This window comes from Sparus aurata, chromosome 19, assembly GCF_900880675.1.
Source record: "Sparus aurata chromosome 19, fSpaAur1.1, whole genome shotgun sequence".
Lineage (NCBI taxonomy): Eukaryota > Metazoa > Chordata > Actinopteri > Spariformes > Sparidae > Sparus > Sparus aurata.
In genome coordinates, this window is record NC_044205.1 from 26433193 (window position 1) to 26449941 (window position 16749).

The 16749-nt window shown below is 42.7% G+C and overlaps 1 protein-coding gene across 1 annotated transcript in view; it reads left to right on the forward strand.

The window, feature by feature from the left end:
• The first annotated feature begins 2848 nt into the window (after positions 1-2848).
• LOC115570399 (cadherin-20-like) overlaps positions 2849-16749 on the forward strand; it is an 88419-nt gene continuing 74518 nt past the window's right edge. The window contains exon 1 of the mRNA XM_030398957.1: positions 2849-3272. The gene's annotated coding sequence lies outside the window, so the exon portion shown is untranslated. The remainder of the gene's footprint in view (positions 3273-16749) is intronic.

Here is a 16749-nt window from a genome sequence, read left to right on the forward strand (position 1 = left end):
ATTTAAAAGGAGACAGGAAATCATGTCCATACAGCTCAGCACAACTCTGAGAGCGCTCTTTAGCTTCCATTCAGCGCTAGCTTTCAAGCTAACGTCACTGACAACTGGTATGTTGTGAGACGGGCTACAGCTGTTGTGTTTCTGATCTGATTTTTGATTTAAGTCATCAAACACTGTTATTATCATCTACTCGGCCTCATCTCGGTGGAAAGTCGCTTGTCCGACTCAATCCAGGAAGTCCTAAGATGCCAGATTCACTTTTCACAGTTAGCTTTGTACATGCTAATGCTAATTTTCTTTCCTTTCTGTATATAATGTTTTTGATCATTTTAATAATCACCCCAATGTCTTAGATAACCATTAGCCACATTAGCTAGTTATTCAGTTTAGCAAACTTTAGGTCGCTATAGCTGTTTTTCACACTCTGTGCTTGAAAGAGCTGCCAAAACCAAAAAGTGACCCACTTACAATGTTAGCAAGAAACTCAGGTAAGCTAACGTTAGGTCGCCCTGACTCTTAAATACACTTGGTGCTTTAAAAAGTTGCAAAACAACAAGGTAACTCAGCTGAGCTAACGTTAGGTCGCTATTTGTTTTTTTCACACTCTGTGCTTTGAAGAGCTGCCAAAAAGTACGTAAGTAAGTATTAGCAACAATAGCGATGAACTCAGGTAAGCTAACGTTAGGTTGTCATGACTCTTAAATACACTCGTGGCTTCAAAAGAGTTGCAAAAAATCAGATAACTGTTGGCGACATTAGCTAGTAACTCATGAATGTTAATGTTAGGTTGCTAAGGCTGTTTTTCACACTTCGGGCTTGAAAGAGCTGCCAAATCCTAAAGTGACTGACTTACAACGTTAGCAACATTGGCAAGGAGCTGAAAGAGCTTGAAAAGGAGCTTGAAAGAGTAAATGGTTTACACTGTCTCAAAAAAGCAAGCAGTGAAACTCCTTCCACATTGGCATCATTAGCCGATAGCCAGGCTGAGCTAACATTCGGTCTCTATAGCTCTTTTTCATAGTCTTTGCTTGGAAGAGCGTACAAAATCAAAGTGACTGCTGTACAGCGTTAAAGACATAAGCATAAACTCAGGTAAGCTAATGTTAGGTCGTCATGACACTTAAATACATTTAGTGCTTCGAAAGAGTTGCAAAAAAATCAGATAACTGTTGGCGACATTAGCTAGTAACTCATGAATGTTAACGTTAGGTTGCTATGGCTGTTTTTCACACTTGGGGCTTGAAAGAGCTGCCAAATCCTAAAGTGACCGACTTAAAACGTTAGCGACATTGGCAAGGAGCTGAAAGAGCTTGAAAAGGAGCTCGAAGGAGCTGCCAAAAATCTAAGTAACTGATGTACACTGTCTCAAAAAAGCAAGCAGTAAAGCTCCTTCCACGTTGGCAACATTAGCCGGTAGCTAGGCTGAGCTAACGTTAGGTCGCTATAGCTCTTTTTCATAGTCTTTGCTTGGAAGAGCTGCCAAAAACTAAAAAGCTGATGTACAACATTAGCGCCATTAGCGAGGAAACTCAGGTGAGCTAACTGTTGGTGGCATTAACTAGTAACTCATCAGAGCTAACGTTAGGTTGCTATGGCTACTATTTACACTCATCAAAGGTCAAAATAACGTTTATTCAAATCAATCGGGGATCTTTGGGCTTCTGGAGTCTTTGATTGTGCTGGACGAGCTGTCTGGAGCCATTTGATGTATTTCTTTTGTTAAACTTTACGTTTTAAAATGCACATGTCCATTTCTGACAACAACAAACGTCACAACGGAAGAGGTTGTGGTAATATACATGTAAACAAAGCTTGGTCGCTTATCCGTGTACGTAGCTAACACTTAGCATATATGAGCGTTTAGCTAACATGGTACAAAATTGTCCTGACATCTGATTTAAAAATATCTTGTTAAAAATATCCAGTAGTTTCTTCCTTTACAAATGTTGAAACACATGTTGAACAGTGGTCTCTGGCTTCACATCTGGAGAACAATATGACTAAAAGCAGAATATGACGATGAGTTTGTGTCATTAAATCCTCTTTTTGAGCTATGTTTTGAGTATTGAGAGCTACCGACAACCACATTACCTTGTTTGTGTCAACAAACTGTCCGCTGAGTGTGATTCTAATCCTGTTTTTTATAGACGGGAACGTATAATTGGCAGTAATTAATGTAAAATCACAATCAGAGAGCGCTGACGTGTAATTGAAGACTTTAAACTGCACTTTTTTCTTCCTCACAGACTTTGATTCAAGGACACGAAAACACTTCAGCTCGCTGTCATCTGTTTCCCAATGACTCAATATCTTCAATTACCTCCAATTAGACACATTTAAGGACAATTAACCAGTGATTAACCAGAGGGAGCAACGGTGGTAAATATTTACTCACTCATCGTACATATTTCTTGTTTATTTGCGCATGATTATTTTATGAGCTAATTTCCCTCATAATGTGCAGCGTTTCTAATCCGGCCGGCGTCCCTTCATGATCGCACATTCGTCGAGGTAATCTTTCATCCCTCCCTTCAGACGGCGTGTGGATAAAAAGAAAAATAAACCCAAGTGCAGAGCCAGGAGCCAGAAAAGTTAATAGACTATCACTCCCCCCTTTAAGAAAGAACTGATTGTAGTATTCAGGAGGGTCGCGTACACACTGAGACGGGTCACTGCACACAAAAAAGAAAAAAAAAATGGAAAAGTGAGTGTGTTTTTTGAGTCCTGCGGGTTAATTCGGGGCTTTTTCAGCGTGTCTAAACATTCATGAGCCGCAGAGGGATGGATGGAGAAGCGAGGGAGGGAGGGAGGGAGGGAGGAGAAACGAGAGGGTATGGACGGAGCAACAGCACAGCGCTCAGACACAAGAGGGAGAGCTGCTGCGAGGGCTCGTCCACAACGCTGTCAGCAGGTAGAGAGAGAGAGAGAGAGCAGGAGGAGGAAGAGGAGGAGGAGGAGGGAGGAAGTCTGTCTTTTCACCTGAAGATTACTTTGCCTCACACTTATCCCTCTCTCAGTCCTGAGCGCCTGGAGGAGCAGCAGCAGCAGCAGCGAGGAAGGAAGGAGTTGATCGGGAGGTCTGTCGCTCTCGGTTCTGTCTTTTTTTTTACATTTCTTTTTTTTTTTTTAAGCTGGACTTCTCTGCAAGAATATAAAAAAAAAAAAACACCCTGGTGATCATCCTCCACTGGAAAAAAAACAGAATAGACTGAGAGATAGAAACCAGCATGTCAAGGAGAGAGTGAAAAAGTGAGAGAAGTTCCAGCTGAAAGGTAGGAATCTTTGGGAATTTATCTGTTTATTCATTAAAAAAAAAAAACAATCCCCATCACGTTATCGATTTGTTGCACATAATGAGCAGCTTGGAGGTAAGTCTCTGAACAAGACAAATGTGATTTATTGGCTTTTTCTGTGTTGTTTTGTTTTGCTTGCTTCGCCTGCTTTATTTCAAACCCCCGAGAGCCACATGTGCTGGAAAACAAAAATGTTGTGGTGCTGAAAAGGAGGACGGAGAGAGTTTGTGTCGAGAGAAATCCGAGCCAGTTTAAGAGTGAAGCGAGGGGAGGTGGACGGAGGAAAATAGAGTAAAAAGAGGAATAGGAGGAGGAGGGAGGGATGGATGGAGTGGCGAGGGGCTCGCTGGCAGCCAACTCAGTAACCAAGGCAGCTGACATGAGGGAGAGCCAACAGGGGACAGTGGGATTTCTATTTTTCACCCTTGCCGAGATACGCCGGGGCTTTTGCCAAGTCCCCTGCCTCATCCCCCTACGGATAAAGATTTCATTGTGCGGCGCTGCGACCGAATTCATTAAGCATCAACATGTACTCTCCCTCCCGGCCGCACTTTACTCTATCTCCTCTCCGGCTGATGCTCACTCCTCCTCCTCCTCCTTCTCCTGCTCCTCTTCTCGCTTTCATTACGGTCTCGGTTGCCCCGCCGATAATCAGCTCAGCTCAACAGTTGTGCTTCCGTAACGCTCTGCGGTTAATAATAAAAACATATTGCTGCGATTCTTCAGGGAGGATTTATAATAACAACAACAAACAACAAAAAAGGAGAAACTCAAAGTTTGGCAACCTTGAGTTTTGGGGATGCCACATGAGGGTCTACGGAGATTTAATAGATGGCAACTTGGGGGTATTTTAGGAGAGTAAAAGGTCGTGAAATCTGGTTGATGTTTAGCAGTTTCAACAGAAAGACGTGGTAACATTTAGACAACGTCTGACGGCACAAACGTCCACATGATCCTTTGTCGATTACGTGTCAATCAGGGACAGAAACTCCCTAAAAACAAACTTTATAACGATGTAGGAGAAAGTTTCCAGGTTGTCGTCGGGTTATCCTGTGTTGCAAAAGCTGGAAGTGGTGCCCATAACGACGGTTGATTCCACATTTTAGTGCCGTCTCTCCTTAGTTTCCGCTTCTACCTCTTCACCAGCGCCATTTGTATCTTTGCATCGGACAACTCTTGATTAAAAAGTGGCGAATTCTGCTTTACGGTAACAACATTTTGTGTCTCTCCAGTCCCTTTTCGATTGAGGAATATAGACTACTGCCACCTGGTGGTGTGGAGAGTTATTTCCTCATATATTTTCCAGGTTGCAGTCTTTGCGGTGTGTTCAAGTGCAGCTTTCTGGACAAAATAACAGATCACATGACAAAATGTGTGAGAAAAAAAGGTTGTCTGCAGTGACAAACAGAGTCCAAGGAGCTTTCTAGCGTCTTTCAGCTTACTGTTTTGATTTTATTACAATATGCAACTTTACTGTGTACAGGCAGCTGTTTTTGGTGAACAAATGGACAAAGAACATACTTACAGAATTAGCATTTAGCTGGCGAATATTGACAAGCGTTCAGCTGTTAGAGGTGAATGTCACATTTTTGGGTTTTAGTTTGATTGTTTCCTGCTTCATTTCTATCCCTATCCGTCTTTTTCATAGTGTACACTTCCTGTCTTTGTCTTTTTCCTTTTCATCTGCATTTCGTATGTAGTTAAGTTCTTAAATTTCCCTTCAGATTGTGAAATTTCCCGGTTCTGCTTTTGTCTGTTGTCTGATTTTAGCATTTACGTCATTAAACCTCGACTTTAGTTCTTCACCCACCTGTCTCGATGTTTCCCTCAAGAGTTGGCATAGTGTTGAGACTAAATCAGAGCTAAAAGTTGAGTGACACTGCAGTTAAACTATCAAGGAAGGCAAACTAGGACGCCAAGTGAATGTGAATTAAGTTTGTTAGTAAGTACACTTCACAGTCAGATCTGGTAATTGGTAATCCTGACCCAATAAGTTCTCACTGGTCCCCAAAAGCCTCTTTCCATGTAGTCAATGAGTATCAGCTACATTAGCATCTTTATTTGCCAAGCTCAAGCCATGTGTATTGTCCTCTACTTGGTTGTCACACGATATCGGATGCTGTGAGAGAAAACTGACAAAGTTTTCTGTTATTTGGACCTGGACATCAGTGGAAACAAAGGATTTAATGGGTCAAACGTGATATATACTTCCTGGAATCCATCCAAATACAAAAATCTGTGCTTAAGTCCAACTTTTACACCCTTAAGAGATCGTATTTAAAAAGACACTTGGGTGAACCCCTCAAGTTTTTGGATCCAGCCCCTAATTTCACCAAACTTTCGGGATAATCCCAAAAGAAATATCCTTTTCTCTTCTGAAACATGATCCAAGTGGCTCCACATGAATGCCTACGTTTGAATATTTCCTCACAGTTGTCTTACAATAATCACAGCTTATTAACAAGGTCACAGTGAACACAAAACAGGAACCATTACATTAATGAATGAAGGGAACGAGTGAAGGACGAGAAGGCCGTATTGAAACGCTTCTCATTTATATCACACATTAGTCCTCTCATGCCTTTCTTTCTCCACGCTGAAAAAACCAGAGTCATTAACCCTTTTAGCTAAAAGGCTGGTAAAAGGCTCCTTATTGTTTCCAAGATGTGAGACACTTCGGCTTGTGGTGAAATCAATAGCCCAGTAAATTCTTAATTGAATGACTGCAGGGCCCGCAGCCTGATGGTGCTTTATGGGCTACCAGACGGAGCCTCTGAGAGCACGCGGAATAACAAGGACCCTGACGGCATTGTTTGCGGTCTGGGAAACAAACGTCACGTCAATCAGGCGAGCCCTGGCAAGGCGACAGCGGCGGTGGGAGTGTGTTGGCGCTCTCTACACCTGCTGTGTTACGCTCGAGCAGAGGCTGGCGTCACATTACCTCCAATTAGCTTTTGTTCCTTTGAAACACTTTTTCCTTTTGGTTCATTTGATCATTACGCCGCCTGTTTTGTGTTTTTTTTTTTTTCTTCAGCATTATCCGACACCCGGTGAGTAATAACGTAGATGTCACGCAGCTGATGGAAGACGGAGAAAACACTCTAAGGGTTTTATGAAACATAGTTGTTGGGGGGGGGGGGGAATGTCACAACATGATGTATGTTTTCTGTACACAAAACGCCCTGACAGGATTTTGTAGCAGAGAGCGAAGCCTTTTGTTGGAACGGTAGCTTATCTGTCGGCGCTCATGATGGATCGACTGACCTTGGGGCTTCTTGCTTCCATTTCAACTAGGAGTAAAGACTGCGGTGCATACTTTTGTTGAGTGTCATGCTGGTTTCACGCTCACCATTGACATTTTTTTATAACAGTGGAAGTAGAAATCGTATACTGGATTCATATTCCTTGCAGCTGAAATGAGAGAAAGGCTTGATAATTGTGTGGATCTGACAGTTAAACTAAACCGGATGAAGCCAATTTTTTGTCCTTTGCTTCCTTGTTTCAGTCGGTTAGAGAACTTTAATACATGTGCACTCAGAGTAGCCTGAAATTGGTGTAATTATCTTTCATACATTAGCCATCCATGTAATTTTCTCCACATTCCTACCTCTGTTAGGCTTCTCTATGCCTTTGCGTCAGTATCTCCGGTTAAGTAGAACAGATTGACATTCTGGACAAAAACACTTCAGCCATGGAAAAGTCAGATGAGGTTTGATCGTCCACAAAACATTTCTGGAGCTTCACAGCAAAACAACGTTGCAGAATAAACAACTTAAGTAGCTGGAAAACGCTAAAAAACAAACTAACCTGGCTCCTTCCAGTTCGTAATCCAAGTCTCTGGAAGCCCTGAGATTGTAAATTTATTTGAAAAGATGTTACTTACTTCCTGTTTTAAGCCAAAATCAGCTTTCTTCAGTAGGTGTTTCACCGCTCCAACGTACCTGACTCAAGTTTATCATCAAGCTCTGCTGAAGCCTGAAGTTAATGACCTGATCAGGTGAATCAGGTGTGTTGAAGCACAGAAACACTGAGGTCCAGGACTGAAGGACTCCGATGTAAACAATCTGGCTGCTCCTGAATTATTCGGCATGCAGTGGCAGTACAGCACCTTAACTCTGGTTGTCACGTGTTTAAAAACAGGAAAAAAGGAAGAAATAGATCCGATAACTAGCGCGTGACTACTACTGCTGTACGAAATTATGTCGGAGGAGGTGATAGACGAGAGTGAGACCCTCACAGTCGGGTAGATATCGCAGAAATATCGTTAACGTGGATTATCTTAACGATATAAAAATCTGATATTGTGACATACGTATTGTAGCTGCTAAGCTAAAAGCGTTAGCACAAAGGTGTGAATAGTGTCTTCTCAAATCAGTTTGGGATCTCAAGACTTCCAGGGGTTGAAATATGCTGCTTCAGTTGTCTAGGAGACAGCTATAATACTGTGTTGCTGTGAAGCTCCAGAAATGTTTATTGATCTGTACCTTCTGATTATCTGGTCTCTAGTCAAGCGAGCACAAATTTTAAAGGACGCCTTTTAGTCTCTTTTCTTGCAGTGTGCTTTGTGTTCTTTTGGATGTTAAAGTTAAAGTTAAAAGTAAAAAAAAAATAAAAAAAAAAACCTTCTGAAACACCTCGTTTGTAGCCCCGCCTTTAATTCTGTGACTCTGTGACATCACACTATGTCACCGTGTCACACATTTGCATAATTTATGCCTAGTGGTTAGTTTGGTTTAGAAAAGCTCCTTTGTTGTTGTTTACTTTGCTGGCTCAGGCATGTCTGTGCTGACCAATCAGGGCAGACTGGGTATTTAAGAGGGCGGGGCCTTAAAGAGACAGTAGCCTTTTTAAAAAAGAGTGTTTAAGGCAGAGAAAACAGACGTTTTTGTTTTATGAACCTGAAAATAAGCATTTATCGCTCTCATTTAACTAATTTTCCCCAAAAGATAGGACAAAGAAAACACACATTTTCTGCTTCCATCTACTGTTCTTGTGCGAATATTAGAAGTTTGGTCTGTAAATCAGCACCAATAAGATCTCAAACGATGAGTGATGATGTAGAATATTTGATGAAAATATGACATTTCCATTTGTTTCATGTCTTCATGTGAGGAACAGATCTGAAGTTTTTTGTCTGACACCATTTTTCATCTCTCAAGCTTCAGTGGAATCGATCATTCACTTGTTTGACAGTTGCTTATGATTTATCTGATATCTGTTTCCATTGCTCTTGCTCACATTATGCTTTTAACCAATACACCTAACTTTATCCTCCTCCAGTCAAGAGTAAAACCTCTGTTGTCGACTAAAAAATTCAGGTGTTACCAATTGTGTTTCGCTGATGCACAATTGGATAGATTTTTTATCCAGACTGCGGCAAGAAATTCAAAATATTAGTCTGACAATTTCAGTGAAGATGTCATTTTAAAAAAACAGTCTCTTTAACAAAAAGAGTCACGACCAGCACTTTTCCTGGAGGCATCTGCTCAGAGCTACAAGTTAAAGTAGAGGCACACGGTAAACAAATGGACCGAGGCAGCTAAAAATACAGAGTGTAATTTAAACTGTCAGCCCCGATGCCGCTAATACATCCTCACGACCTTAAAGAACACCTACACCAAGTAATAACTTCATTCCCTTGGCATCCTGTGTATCTAAACACCGGCAACACTCCCCCTTTTTCAGCGTATACATACTACAATGATGTACACCTGTGTGTGCATGAGGCCATTGTTTGTGTCGGAACAAATTCCTCGACGCCCGAGCTTGATCATGCACCAGAAGATGCCAGGTTTTCATTTCATTAAGCTGCTCCTGCAACTCCCTCTAAGCTCAGACAGTGAATTATTCCATCCCCCTCTCGGGTTGAAGAAAGCAATCATGTTTTCACTTCATTTCTTTTTTTTTCCTTCTTCCAGGACTGACTCTCAGGCACTGGATCTATTGAAAAATGAGAGTTGCTTAAAGTAATAGACAGAAACACCTCATCTCTGAAATTAATTTGAATTGATTCTCCCCAGTCCTTTTCCCCCACCAACGCCGCTGACGAGGTTTAGAGAGGGAAATTTCAAAACGTTCAAGGCCGCATGTGAAAATCAATTGCTAAATGAAGCTCATTGGAAAGATGAGCCGTCTCTTCTAAATCGTCCTCATTTTGGACTGGAGAGCAAACCAGAGCTGATGTTTTTTTCTTTGCCTGTGTTTATTTGAGCGATTGTTAAGTATGCACACACAGAGCTCTTTGTAATGATCACGATGACAAATCTCTTGCAGTTTGATACCATCTGGTTCGCTTTGAATCTTTCGAGCAGTGCGTCGGCGCCGTGTGCGGACACGTCATCGTCCAATGACAAACAATAGCGTCAGTACAGCTGGGGAGGTTTTATTTGACAAGAAACAGGTGAGGACTGTGTACATGTAAGTACAAAAAAACTGAACCACAAAAGGTGGCTGTGATCAAAAGCTGCTATCAAACTGGAATTTGAAAAGTTTAGCTCCTGGCAACCCAGAGCACAGTCAGCTAACAGGACCGCTAACGTTAGCTGGATATGTAACCGTCTAATAGTAGCTAAACTACTGGCCACAGCTGTGTTCACCTGGAGCCCAGTGAAGATTGCATTTAAGTTGCATGTACGTTGCAGAACTTCCCTGCTACTGAAGACGAGAGGTGCCGTGGTGGACCAGCAACGGACCGTGCACGGCCGGGTGGCTTTTAGGGTTTAGCCACTGTTAGCGACTACTTTAGCAACAGGAATTTCATGTCATTGGTATCAAGTGATGCCAAAAGACCTATAGAGATAGAAGATGAAAGAGCGATGTCCGATTTGTAGCTGTAGTCGATTTGCAGCGACTGTTTTTGTGCGCGGAGAAAGTCTGAATCAAGTGACCTGCAGTTCTTACCTTCACTTGCTCACTCGCGTGAGCACCAAAAGTAAACAAGTGCGATGTCAAACTGTTTAACATCTGCCAACAGAGGCGACCGAGCACTCGAGGAGAACGTCCACACACTGAAATGTCACCCGCTTAATTCATGCAACAGCAAATGTGCTCACTGTCAACCTGTTCAAACATCCTACCTACTCAGTTATCACACTCTGGATTAGAGCACCAGGGAGAAAACACCTAAAATATAAGTGCAAACTGTGATCCGTAATTACTTCAAAACCAAACATCCCCCTGTTTAATTTTTTAACAATCCATCTCCGGGGCATCGGCGAAAAATAAACAGCTAATCGACCTTCAGCGAAGGCCGAAATAATCATCGCACTGCAGAAGGAATACAGTTTGACCTTCGTCCTGACAGACAGTGATTACGTTTTATTGGCCCGCACCAAAAAAAGAAAAGGAGTCCAATACTCACCAATGTACTCTGGCTGAATAAAATGGAGCACAGTGGGGAATGAGTTATCGTCTCCGGAGTCTGTGGGCTCCAGTCAACTTTTCCTATTGCAATGGAGAGGATGAGCCGCCATAAATCTGAGCCACAGATCCATTAGGTTTCTGTTCTCTGCAGCACACAGTGTGAGGCTACTCTCTCTTTTTCCTCACTCCGTCCGCTGCTCTTTGCACCAACGCCGACAGCAACACAATCTGCGGCGTTAATTAACGTTCTCCAGGAGTTCATGCAGGATCTGTCGCCGTGTGTTTGTTCCATGTCGTCCCGTTTATTTTTCTTGTTAATTGGAATACGCGAGTTGTTGCAAAGAAAATCGCTGAAATCATTTATTCCTGTATTTAAACTCTACGTACGTGCTTGCAAATTAAAAAACACCCCCAATCTGACGGATCCAAGGACAGTCAGGGCCCAGTCCAAAACAGATCACAGGATAACTAGACCCAATTAAAAATGCAGTAGGCACAAAGAAACCCAACCGCGATCGTGATACTTGGACTCTTCCTACAAGTCAAGTGCAGAGCTGCTGTTCAACACACGCCAGCAATTGTGACTACACTAAAATACAAGCAGCTGTTTATTGACCTATTAATGTAATAAAGTATAACATCTGCCACATTTTGACAATGAAACCCACTGAACTGGAGTTTATAGCTGAGCAGCACTCGACTGAAACAAGTATCATCCAAATTAAATGTGTTTAAAAAGAATCTGCTGTCAAAAATAAAAAATTTATAAGTGAACAAGAAATAGAACTTCTTCTTATCAACCCATATCAATTAAAGTTCAAATTAACAAAGTACGGTGTAACGATGAAGCACCGCCCACTTCTGGTTTAAGCCACACCCACTCTGAGTACGTATACGTATAATTAAGTTGGTTGTAGAAGAAAGGATCCAACTAATTAAACTTCTGACAAGCAGCTTAACATTTGAATCGAAGCAACACTATTAAAAATGTTATTTTCACTTGTTAACTTCCGACTTATCTGAACTGTTATTTTGTGTTTTGTGATTAAATGCGACACGTTTCAATTGACTTTACGTATACGGATACGTATAATGTAGTTGGTTTAGTTAGCAACTTTTGATTTAACCGCCTGTAAAGACGGACTACTGAGTGGACACTTATTACCAATTTTTAACACACGTAAGAGCTTTATAATTAAACTGTGGCACGTTTAATGATATATTTTATGTCGTAGAGCAAAGATGTTACTCAAAGAGTGGTCTGGAGGTGGTTAAAAGGTTTTGGTGAATGTTTTTTTTTTGTGCAAAAGCGACTGATTCATTTGTATTGATCCGAGGTTTTCAGAATAAAAGTATTTTTGCAGCAGGAGGTCAGCGGTGGTGAGTGTGAAGTTTGTTTAAAAATAGCCTCTTTGTGGCGCTTAACAAAAAAGAAAAGCAATCAGTTCTTGCTTGGCTCGAAGCCGCACCTTCCATTAAATTAAAAACGGTGTTGATATGTATTTTTTTACTTCTCGTGCAGCCAACTGCAGCTGCGTTCGTCTCTCATTTCACGTCCGGGCTTGATGTGAAAGCTGCTGCTCTCGTGTGAGTACATGTGTGCGTGGGCGAGTGTTTGCATCAGCGCAGATTGCTCATGAAATACGACCTCCGGAAAAAAAAAAGTTTCCTGTCCGCGTCCTCCTCCTTGAACTCCAATCCATTATCTATCTCCAGGTATCAGATTCATCCCAACAGGTGTTAGTGTGTTAAACGATACGGGCCCGTGGCAGCTTGCCACAGACGCCGGGGATGAAAGCGAAGATCAGAAGAGCGCTTATACACACAAACACACATATACCTGCGTCGCCGTATATGTTTCACAGCGGCCCTCATCACCCACATTACCTGCAGCTGCGAGGGGAAGTGAGAGCGACGCTGCGGTGGCAGTCATCAGATGGAAGTTGGGTGAATTTCTTCTTCTTTCTAAGGAGATGGGACTCAAGTTCTGAAGACGCGTCGCCTTGTAAAGATGCAGTTTGCTCTCTGATTGGCTGGACGGCTTTTTTTATCTTTAGCTTTTCCCTCAAACACCCTTTTTTTTTTTTTTTCTTTCCATATCCTGAAGCATCCGATCAATAGAGCGAGAGTCACGTAGACAAAGAAAAGACGAAGTCAGATAAGGAAAGTCTCGCATCTGTTTCTCCTCCCCGCTGTTTGCTGAGACAGCCGAGGATTGTTGAGTCGTTTGAGGTGGAAAGAAAAATGAATCTTTTTCGGCTACACTTTCTGCTTTTACAGTACTAGAAATGAAATAGTTTAGACTCGCCCACTCCTGCCAAACGCTCCCGCACCAACCATCCAATAATCACAGCCGCCTTCGGACAATCAATTCTGTAACGTTGCAGAATTCGTCCATTTGTTAAAGTTAATGGCTTCTTGACTTTTAAAGCGGCTATAATCAATATTTATACGTTAAACGATGGAGCAGATGACAGGTTGTAATGTGAAACGGGGTTGATTCTAGCGATGAATCGCACAGATAAACATCATCAAGACTCGTTTCAAAGGTCACGCTAACCGCTCGTCTTCCTACGGCGGCAAGTTTACATCAATAACTCGGCTATAACTGACATAGTGGCCTAATTAGCCTGGAATTAAGCATTAAAGGCAGATTAACAGATTTCAGTTGGATCTGCACGGTGGAAACACCTCGGCCGTCTGCTCTCTGTGTGTTCAAGAACATTTTCAAGTTCCATCTGCTTTAATTACCTCTGAAAGCTTTTGTCGTCTTTTTGCGTTGAGTCAGTTCTTCGCGCTGCCGTCTCCAACGTCTCACCATCGATTCATTGATGCCAAGCTTACGTGCAGCAGCTCTATTTCTTTCTTCGATACCCAGATGGATTGCCTTTAACTTAAAAGCTGCATCAAATGCATTTCTTCGTGTGTTTTACATGAAGAGGGTGCGTGCATGATGCGCAAAATGACTGTTCAAAACCCCATCAAACTCTTCCTCTGCGCATTGTCTCTTCCACCTGTCTGTCTCGCTCTTGCGTTCCCTGCTAGAGCGCCCCCTGGAGGCCAATAGCCCATAAAAATCTATAGATTAGCCGCATCATTGTTTAGGCTGCAGTTTCAAAGCGTGTGAAAAAAAGTAGCGTCTTATATTCTGGAAATTACGGTAGTTGTGAAATAGAAAACTAGGAGGAACTGAAAAGCAACTTTTAGCAGTAAAATTTGAGGCTGTAACTCAATTAAACCACACAAAACTCACGGTTAATGAGAAAGAAGCCTCTCACAACATAAAATGGTCTTTTTTAACCGTATATATATTTGAATAAGAAATGGAAAATGGCAGCGTAATGGAGCGTTTTTAAAATGATATATCATCAGCGTAAAGGAGAATGTAATTAGTCCTGAGCAAGATTTTAATTGTTGATTGCAATAGATAGATAATAGTTCTTTATGAGGAACATAAATATGACACATTCAATCCAAGCTGAGTTTGTGGCGTCAGATTTTAGGTAATCAGACTTTCAACCTGCTTTTAAGAAGAATAAGCTTAAAAAATATCGGATTAAAGATGAAGTTTTTCCCTGCACTTGAATGATGCATGCTGTTGAAACAGCTCAGTCAGACCTCTCGCGCCGGGTTCCCTTGTGTTGTTCATGCTGTTTGATGAGGCCGACATCACCGGCGCCGTGTTGCGGTGATGGGTGGGAGTGGTGGCGGGGCGGGGCGCCGCCCGCCCTCCCTCCTTCCTCTCTCTGCACAAACACAGACGAGCCGTTTGATCTCGCCCTACCTCGCTTCAAAAGAGATCTACGCCTCAACCCGCAGTCATAACCCAACCTCCCCCCTCTGAAAACACACACTTCAACCCTCCTTTCCTTTTGAAATCACATTACCTGTGTCCTCTTTTTCAGCGGAGGGGTGTTCAGCAGCAGATGAGACAGAATGGATGATGTAGAGGAGGAGCGAAGCGAGGAAACAACCGCGGTTGAGTTCGGTGTCAGCTGTCGGCAGGAATCCCCCGGTTCGGATGGGAGGATCAGTTCCTCTTCCTATCGTTACGCGCGTCCCCCCGAGGATATTTGAGCGTCTCATGTGGCGGCCGTGAAATCAAACTCGTTGCAAAACGGGAAGCAGAAGCTCTTAACGCTCGCCAGAAAGAATATTAGATCATGTAGGTCAGAAAACGTCGCCAATTTGAGAATAAAAATTGAATTACTATGTTTTGTTAGCGGATGCAGAGCCTCAAAAACTACATTTTCATTTTAGAATGCTTCCATTTAGTTTGAGCTTCAACAGCGAGTCTAACTCTGACGTTTTGTGTTGATGGATTTGATTTACAGGAACTTTTTCTTTGCGTTCTGCCCCACTAACCTAATTTGAACTTCCGTGCCTTTTGACCTGAATACGACCAGTGTTTACTACTTTCACGTTTCATACCCAAGAGAGCAGCTCCCCCACAAGAAACAATGAATATATCATCAGTAAATAATGGAGTCACTCCGGAACACGAGCACGAGCACGACGGCCTCAGCTTTTCCTTTCTTTAACGTCGGCGGCGAGCTCTCGTGGCCGTATGTCTGCGTAAGTGCTTGTCTTGTACGACAACCTCTCCAGCCTTGTCGAGCGGGCCTCGGGATCCATGTTTGCAGTCACTTCAACTCTTAAGTCCTACCTTTAAATATTTGAAGAGTCGGGCTCGAATTAAGAACGAGGAGAAGGAGAATAGGAGTGCATTCATAATGAATGCGCCGCAGACTCTCTTGATTTATTTCAAGGCGAACGACAAAAGCGAGAGTGAATTAACTCGTTTTACAACATCTCCCGAGTCAGGAACGTATTTGCATCTGATGGTTATTTAAAGGAAACTTGCACCATTTTCTTGGCGTGTTCCCAGGTGTGACATTTAGCGCTGTAGTCCACAGGTGACCTCACTCCCTCCTCACTCCCTTCTGGCTTTTGTACGTCAACTTCTGTTTGTCATTTCTGACATTTCCCAGAGCTTTTATTCTGAAAAGCGCCAGAGAACATGCTGTACACAGCTGTGGGTTACATGTGAGCAACAGTCAAGAAGAAATGGGAGTCGTGTAGCGCGGCCATGTCCTGTAGCTGTGTGGCATTATGCTCTACTGAACCCGCTGCTGTTTTGAAGAAATTGGTCTCCGTCTCACAATGGATTTATTTTTGTTTTTCTCTGTATGATGCTTCAGAAAAAAAGGGCCTGTGGATCACGACATCGAGACGCAACCACATGAATAAAAGAAACACGAGAAGAGATTTGAGGGCGTTCAGGTGGATTTATGGTTTTAAAAAGGGACGTGTTATGGAGCTGGGGTACGTACATTTGGGTGTCCGGCTCAGGCCTGTTTTGGCCGACCAATCAGAGAAGGGTGGGTCTTCTTAAAGAGACAGGAGCATCTGAGACAGAGCGATAAAACTGATGTGTTCAAAACTATTCCAACAGTAAGTGAACCTGATAACGAGCATCATGCGTCTCACTGGATCCCAATCCTGTTCATTCATTCAGAAATAACTGCAAAAATACTCCTGTTAACCATCATTTACTCCTTATTTTGTTCTCATGTTCTGTAATTGGAATTTGAAGCGCTCACTGTCAACCTGTTCTGAAAGACGCAGTTCAAGCCGTCGTGTTTTACGCGCTCGGCCGACACGCTCGTCTGTCATTTTCCGCCGCCGACAGCTTTACACATTCGGCGTCGGCGGACGGATTTGTTTTTTATGGCTGAGTGTTTATTAGAGCAGCTGAAGTAAACGACGTCTCCTGAGGAAAAGCAGCGCAGTTCATTCCCCCCCCCCCCCGCCCGCCCGCCCGCGCTCCCTACAATTACACTTCTTCTTTTTTTTTTGTTTACTACGGTTTTGAAAATCATAATTTGCAACTTTACAGCGTCGTGTTCCGCCTTGTAGGAAAACCATGATTACTATTGAAAAGAAAAGAGAGAGAGAGAGTGTTTGTATCCATGAAACTGTGCCAGGCTGAGACGAGGAGGAGGAGAAGAAGTGTCAGAACATTGATATAGTGCGAGTAAGGAAAGAGAAAGCGAGACACAGACAGACGTATGTAAACAAAGCAGGCAGAGAA